Below are 8463 nucleotides of genomic sequence, written 5' to 3'. Positions count from 1 at the left end.
AAACAGTATTTAGATGTTATTTTTGAGTAGTACAGGCCACAAACTCTTGTTGCTGCTTCTTTTTAATATTACTGATGTTTGCTACAGAGTCTCAAATGTAAGATAAAAGTCAGTCGTATATTCAGTAATGTATTCAATGCATTTTTCCCAATAACTGTATTGAAACAGTCTTGAGTATAGTTAATGGTGAGGTGACAGTGAGACGGCGATGTTACAGGTCAATGAGGAGGCTCATTGGCCTCAGGTTTCTCAGATAAACAGTTCTCTAACAATATGATATGATAGTGAAGTTTTATTTTGTGTTTTGCTGCCGTTGCATAGATTTAATAAGGATGATTCCACAAAGTTCCATTGTGGATCAATTTGGTTTCTCAGTCTGAGGTCTGATTTTGTATCGTTAAACTTTATATATAACGTAATTTTTAAAAACCAAGGTGGGTTGTTTGACAACAATAAAGACTGGGAAAGATTCTGTGATCACCCAAAATGTTCCATAATTGGTTGGCAGATACACTACTTGTCAAAAGGTTTCAGAACAGCCAAATGTTCTTAATTAAAAGAAAATGGGTTTTAAAAAATGTGTACAGTAGTTTATAATGAAATGCAGACCTGGCACCGGCCTAGGACACAGGTCAGTTATTTGTTACACAAGATGATGCAAAACGTATATTGACTTTTAACAAGTTATTGTTTATTATTATATCACAGGGATTTGCACCAGAGGCTACCAATGATATGGCAGTGTGTAAGCCAGCTGGTGTGGAGTGCACACTGTACTGAGCTTATGATGGTGAGTCTGAGTCAGCCCCCACCTGTACAAAGACTTTAATGCATTTCTAAAGTAACACAAACAAAAGTAATTATTTGTTACTTTTTATATAGACATTCAGTCAATATTATTATATTTGTATTAGAAGCATGTACAGAGAGTGTATGAGTGTGGTTGTCTGTTTTTGTGTAAAAGATAAGGTGACATTTTATCAAATTTCGACATATCTCACGTTCATGCCAGGGCCTACTCCGGATCCTCACGTCATGGCCAGTGCTGAGAAACTGAAAGACATCCGTCCACCACCAGGCATATGAAAATTGCTGCACGGGCTTGAGGGCCTTAACTTGGTGGACTCTAAATTTGGCCCTGTTCCATCTCACCAGTGCCCTTCTGAAAGAAGAGATATCATTAAACACCCAGGTGCCAGCGAGTTTCCTCAGTTGCCTGTTGAAGGTTACAGCTTCAAATTTCCAATTGATTTTGAGCCCTACTACACTCGACAATGCCACTTGGACAGCCTAATTGTGTCACAGGAGATATCTGCTGCTATTGAAGCAGAAACACAAATGCAGTGAGAATGCCAGCTGTGGAGCCAGGTCCCCAACCCCGACTAATGGCCAGCAGATTCCGTGAGATATGCCATGTTCACGGGGAGTTGTCTGCCAAGGCTTTGGCAAACTGCATTCTGAGAGGAACTTCTCAGACAGCTACTTTGAAAAGAGGGTTGGATCTGAGATACCTGAGATAGTGTGGCAATATTCAGACGTGTGTGATGTCTCTCTGAAACGACGTGGGCTCATCATCCACCCTGATCCACCTCACCTTGCAGCCAGCCCGGATGCTAAACCCTTGCTGAGGTTAAGGGTTGCGATGTTGAAAACGTTACCCAAGTTAAACACCTGATCACAGTTAAAGGCCAGGCCTGCCTTAAGAAGAGCCACAAATGCTACTATCAGGTTCGAGGACAACTGGCCTTAAGCAGACTTCAATAGTGTGACTTCATTACAGCTTGCCACAGTGACTTCACAGTTGAGAGAATCTTTAGGGATGAGGAGATTATCCACACAATGCGACAGAAGCTCATTTCTATTAGAACATGTACATGAATGTTAAGTTATTAAACACAAGGCAGAATTTTATGTGTAAATAGTTTAAGGTAAATGTGGAAGGTGAACCTTTGGCTTTATTGTGTTTTATACTGTATATCTTCTATGTATTAAAATACACAAATTGAAAATGATTGCGATGTTGTTAATGTTCTTACCAAAATCAAAAAGGATTAGAAGCAGTGGCTTGCAAACATGCATTTAATATAGTTTTATCAGAGCAATGACACATAAGCACATAGCAATGTTAAAAGTTATCTTTACAAAATCACATTACGTTCATTAATAGCCATGAAAAAGGCCTTACCCTCAACAAAACAATATAACAGATCAACTAAATTACCAACAAAGTTAATTCACAAGTTTTTGTACATACAATATAAAAGCACGTCTATTGTAATAGATTAAATATGCGACTTAAAGTTGACAAAAACAGACTTGTTTGTCTCCTTTGACGTCAAGAAGTCCCTGATAGTTCAACATGAAGCAGCAGATGGCCCACAGCTGATGCACTGAACGCGCTGTGGAGAGAGGAACAACCTCATCCCAGATATGGTACTCCTTCCCCCTTCGTATGGCCCTCTGGACTAAAACCCACAGCCGGGCGATGACCTGGGTCTTCACGGTGTCCTCCCTGCTGAGCTGAGGAGATGATGAGAGTTTCCCCCACTTCTGACAACAGCCTCTCGATCAGGAAACCCTTGTCAGCCATTACTTAATCTCCAGGCTGAAGTAAATGTAAGATCTGACATTTCCGTGTTACTTCCAAGTTGGGGACGGAGCCTGTGTAGAATTTCGGTAATCAGCCCTTTGAAGGTGGTGTGAATTTTATAGCTCGAAAGGGTTTGAATGTAGTGAGAGGGAAGATGGTGTTTCACAGCGGATCTCAGTGCAGTCTACAATAACTCTCACCTGAGGGCAGTATAGCTTAAATTTATCAGGCATTGTGGCCCGCCCCTGCTCTCTTGTCGTCCACACCTGCAGTGAGCCAAGAACCTGGTAAAAGGTAGCTAACCCATGTTATGTTAATTATGTTAATGATGCTGCTAACTGAGGACAGGCTGACCTCAAAGATGGTAGAAAAGGTTTTCTCCTGAAGCCCAGCTGCAACACGACACAGAAACAAACAGTTCATCAATAAGTGGAAGTTTTCACTGAGGACTAGGCGTCACTAGTGTCGTTTTGTGCCTTAGACCAGTGAACAAGCCGTGAAGCAGAGGGATAAACAGACTCTCAAAACACAGTGAAGACATCCTTTGAGCTGAATCTTGTGTAGTAGCAATAGTCCTCATCTGTGACACAAAACTTGAGTGGATGCTGCTTCTTAACTGTCAGCTGCAGGATCTCAAATTCTAAGAACACTGGACGCGCCAACTCTTGAATTCTTTGAGTAGCACTGTCCAGTTTACCTTGAGGGGAAGAAAAGGCATACATGTTGGTAAGTATTACTCATCTTCTGTGAAAATGTACCTTTTGGGAATTTCATCAAGTAGTTAGCTAGTGGTCAACAGTTGAGGGAAGAGGGTACATACGCAGTAAAATGGGAAATTAGTGTTACAGCAGCAAGTGAAGTTAACCTGCTACGCGGAAAGGCGAAAGTTAGATGACGTCACCGTAAAAAGGGTCTATTGTCCCAAAAGTAACACTTATCTTAAAAGACTTAAAACACTCAGCGTGTGGAAACTACGTTGCCAATGCAGCATCCTCCTATTTGCATTTATGTCACAATACGCATTAACTACTATAGGTTTTGTTTTTTCATTTATATGATTGAGCTGTCGCTGCTCTGGGTGTCTCGGTTCATCCGTCATTTTTTCAAACTTAGAAAAACTTCCGCTTTGTAGTCAAGATGATAACCGTTTAGTGCGAGTGGGGTTCATCGTTCCACACTGAACGTTTTGGCAATTTTTAGGGGGTCGTCCGGGTGCTTAGTCTCACCAGCTGTGTTAACCAGCTATTCCTGCTAACATTTCAACCTGATGAAGATCCACATTACTCAGAGCTGCCAACTTTTCCCCAAACCTTGGAGTGAGATTTTGGGGGGCCAACCCATATTTTGCCACATACAAAGCACTTTCTTTGGCTCTTTCAGCATCATTTTCCTTCAGGGTTTTAATTGGGATTTGTTATGTGTAGGGGGATAGGGGGCTCTCCCTAGGGGGTCTGGGAGTGTGCCTCCCCAGGAAACTTTTTGGAAAAATAAACCATTAAATGGCACTTTCTGGAGAGTTTTGTGCAAAAAAAATGGAGAAATCAAGTCTTACATGATATGTGCAAAACTGTAGGGTTAAGAGCCTTTGCATTGTCATAGTATCAACAGGTATTATGGCATTCAGCATTTACATTATCTACATTATTAACTTCTTATGATATAAGAACTGACCCAGACAATGTGCCAAACATAATGAACCACATGAAGAGACAGTAGCATATGTCAGCAACAGCTGAGAAGATTTGGGTCTGTGGTGAACAGGTCCAGGGGTCCCTGGTGTAGGGACCAGGGACCCAAAGTTAAATTAATGTTGAGGGATCAACTAAGACCACTGAAATTCTAAAGAATGATAAACACTGATTTACATAAATTTTAATCCTTTAACCTTTGTGCCAAGGCTCAGTAATGTTTGGCCCTCATCCTCTGGGCCCCACTTACTGTATTTACTTTTTTGGGAAAATAAAGACTATTTGTTCATTTTGTAAAACATTGAATGAATTATTGTTGTTGTTGTTACATTTAGAGATTCACCGAGGTTAGAGAAGCAAAATAGTGGCCCAACGTTGCAGTATCGTATAGTACATATAGTATAGCTCAGATGTGTTCATCAGATTTCTGCTCATGTTTACAACTTTATGCACATTCAAAATATAACTCCTCTCATCTCTGTTGTCCGAGACTTAGAGAGTTGTAACATAGTCTGCTGTGCATGTCATTGCTCCGCTGAAATGATAGATCTCACTCAGACCGTCTGACAGACACAGAGGCCCATTTGGGTCTCTGGTCTGTCTAAGTTTAGAGGAGCTGTACGCTGCTCTTCATCGGAGGTCTACGCGGATGCAACGCGTCACTGTCCACAGCAGAGCGAGTCCACTAACATGAACTGAAGTCGCCACGCTTACCAGCCGCGCTGCTCACCTCTATTTTTACAGAGAGAGTGGTCACAAAGCAACGGACGGGTCTGTAATACTCAGAGCTCATACCTGAAGCCGGGGAAATGCACCTGGGATGGATCGTGAAAAAAAAATGTTTTCAGTTGGCGACAATTCGAAACTTCCACAGACAGGGAGCGCTCTTGAACCCCCTCACAGTCTCTGAAAGCACAACTAGTCGATCATGAGTGGCTCAACAGGTAGATCTATAGGTAAACTCATCTTTCAGAAATTTGACCGACCGGGTTGACACTTCAGCGTGAGAAATCGGGGGTGTGGCGTGTGAGACCAGTCAAATGTGTGTGTCTCACGGCCAATGTGTGAGAGTTGGCAGCCCTGTTACTATCATCAGTTATCCACTTACTTAGCTAGCTACATATACCAAAAAGAAAGCCTTTCTCTGTATCATTTAATTTAATACACATACAAAAACAATGGTTGAAATAAAGATGACATGAAACTAGGAAGAAGTTAGTAAGGGTCAGTCCCCAATCCTGCTATCTCCAAGTTCTCCAAATACTGCTCTTTGTGAGCACCTACCAGATGCCCTACTTCGACCAATAACGGCACGACAACTTGTTATTAAATAGAATAAGCCATGAAGAAGGACATAGTATTATTAATACTTATTTAGTTGTATCCATTTTAAACTGAAACTTTCTGCTTGTCTACTACACTGTTTAGCAAGTGCTTCCGGGGATTCTGACGTCCGTCATGGCGTCGTCACTTGGTCGTGTTTGCTAAGGGTCTACTGTATATCCATTATTGCAGCTACAGGACCTCGGGTGAACCGTTATGAGGTTGCGCAGTACAGGGCAACGTGTGCAGGTGCAGTCCCGCAGGTCTGCTCACGTTCATTATGCACATTCATCATAGTTTAATAACTCTGGATTTGGCTACTAATGAATGTTAAAAATATTTAACACATGACTTTTTAAACAAGGACCAAGTATTCGGGATGGTAAGGTGATGTACCCACAATATAATATCTGCATTTCTTTCGCCATGCAAAGTCAATGGAAAAAGTCTTTCTGGGCCGTAGAGGTGCAGTTCCACCGTTGGCTGCTAAGTCCATAGTTGTTTTAAGACAAGGTGCTGGTCCTGGGGGCTTGCCCCGCCACCTGTGTGCAATGTAACATTAACTAAGATTAGCAACAGCATCGACTGTGTTGGTAATGACCTGAACGTGACCGTAAAGCGTTGGTCGTCGCCGTCATGACCGATCACTAGCCAGCTAAAATAACCTTTACTGTATATGCAAGCAAGGTGCAGTGAAGCATTAAGCACATAGTTAAATACAAAATGAAACCTGGGATTAGCTAATGCAAAGCCAGATTTTTTACTATGTTCAAATAAAATAATGTTATTCACCTTTTTGACACAATGGTAAAGGTTCTTGACAAAAATAGGAAATCTGTCCTTGCATGTCCAAAACTGAATTCTTTGATGTTTTTGTCTGATTCAGTGTGAAGAGGTGGGACCTTTTCATTTCACCTCAAAGCATCAAGGAGATAATTAACACATGAAATAATTTAGGTTCCAGGTGCAAGAAGAAAAAAGTTAATCTAACCAAGGACTCCTCATGTACGTGTGTGTGTGATAAAATGGCTCCATTACCACACTGTCAGCACAGTGAACAGTCATGCTGCAAGCTGAGAGATAACACAGATGCACCTACATACACACACTCACACACACACACTAGCACTGATACAGAGGAAATGCCAGGACCAAAGGCCAATGCTCTGTCACTTACTCACTCTCACTCTCTCACACACACACAGAAATTGAATGGCGTGCCATATTCCCGAGAGAGGGACAAAAAAAAAAAAAAAGAGAGCTGGATTGTATTCTGAAGAGGGATTCTGTCAGATGTTGCATGGAATGGTGGACCCATGTGCAGAGAGCAGGCAGGCAAAAGTTGAGCTATGCAGCAGGAAAACATTTTTACTTTTTACTTTTCTGAAAGTGGACAAAAGAAGGAAACGGATGTCCAAAAAACAAAAAGTAATCCAACTAACAGAAACAAGAGACAAATAACTCCACGGAAAAGAAGATAGCATGTAAAAAGACCAGAAACTTACACGTTACGGCAACAAATCCAAACAGCAACAGAATGTAAGAAACCGACAACGAACAGGGACTAAATACACCAGGAAATGAGGACTAACAAGAGACAGCTGACACAACAGGTGAAGCACGTAAGGGCAGGGCAGAACAATCAGAAAAGGCGGGAAACAAACAACGACAGGAAAACAAGTGACCAAGGATGTTTTCACTGCCCAATGTGAGGCGAGTGCCGATTTGAGTTGCTCATGCTTCACTTTATGACAAGTAGCATACAAGATGCTAACAAGAGACTTCTGTAATGTCAAAAATGGACCTACATAAGAAAGTTGGTTCACTGCTGGCTACAAGCTAGCAATCAAACATAACAAAGGCTGTCAGTTGAATGGCATTTTGAGCTAACGTTAGCAATCAATCAATCATAGATAGCTAAAACGTTTTTGAAATGATTGCTGGCTACAAGCTAGCAATCAAACACAACAAAGGCTGTCACTCCAATGGCGTTTTGAACTAACCTTCGCAATCAAACAATAATAGATAGATAGTTAGACAAAACGTTTTTGAAATGACTGCTAGCTTTGCTACAAGCTAGCAATCAAAGGACAAAAACATTACACACTCAAGGAAGCACCCCAACTTGTATTTAGTGAAAATCAGCCAGAACACACACACACACACACACACCACACACACACACACACACACACACACACAACACGTGCGCACACACACCTAAAAATGTGTTTTTTACATAGCAGAAAAAAAACACATGACCACTAATTCAATAAACAGGCTCATTCTGCTTTAATACAACTTTTTTCTGCAGAAGTCTATGAGAAAGTGACCCACTTCTCACTTGATTTATTATGTTAGTAAAGATTTTCATGAAGGGTTTATGGTCTCAATTGCTAGTTTTAAGTGTTCTGCAACACAGAATGATGTTCATTTTTTGAATAATGTTATGCAAAAAAGACTATCACAATATATCCCAACAACAAAGACCATATCACACCTGAACATAAACATCTGATCAGGAAGAACACAATAGCATTCCGGAACAACGACTTAATGAAGCTGAGATCAATTCAAAAAGACCTGAGGGGGGGAATTAAGACGGCTCGGGAGGAACATAGTACACGTGTTAGGGAAGCCTTTTCAGTGACTAATTTGAAAAAATTGTTGGGACACTGAAGAAAATAACTAACATGAACTCTGGAAAGAATGAATTGAATGTGTGGAATAAGTTGGACAAGGCTAATGATTTTAACATTTTGTACAAACATTTTATTTTTTTTTAATTATTTTTTTCACCTTTTAATGGACAGGACAGCCAGGGGAGAAAGGGGAGGGGGGGGGGAAGACATGCAAGAAATT

General features: G+C 41.0%; 1 long non-coding RNA gene across 1 annotated transcript in view; it reads left to right on the top strand.

Moving 5' to 3' along the window:
• The first annotated feature begins 7164 nt into the window (after positions 1 to 7164).
• The window catches only part of LOC116669869 (uncharacterized), a 5387-nt gene continuing 4088 nt past the window's right edge, over positions 7165 to 8463 (top strand). The window contains exon 1 of the long non-coding RNA XR_004326894.1: positions 7165 to 7281. This is a non-coding gene — a long non-coding RNA (uncharacterized LOC116669869). The remainder of the gene's footprint in view (positions 7282 to 8463) is intronic.

This window comes from Etheostoma spectabile, chromosome 20 (genome assembly GCF_008692095.1).
Source record: "Etheostoma spectabile isolate EspeVRDwgs_2016 chromosome 20, UIUC_Espe_1.0, whole genome shotgun sequence".
NCBI lineage: Eukaryota > Metazoa > Chordata > Actinopteri > Perciformes > Percidae > Etheostoma > Etheostoma spectabile.
Note: the sequence above shows the minus strand (reverse complement) of the source record. Positions and strands in the feature narration are given on the sequence as shown.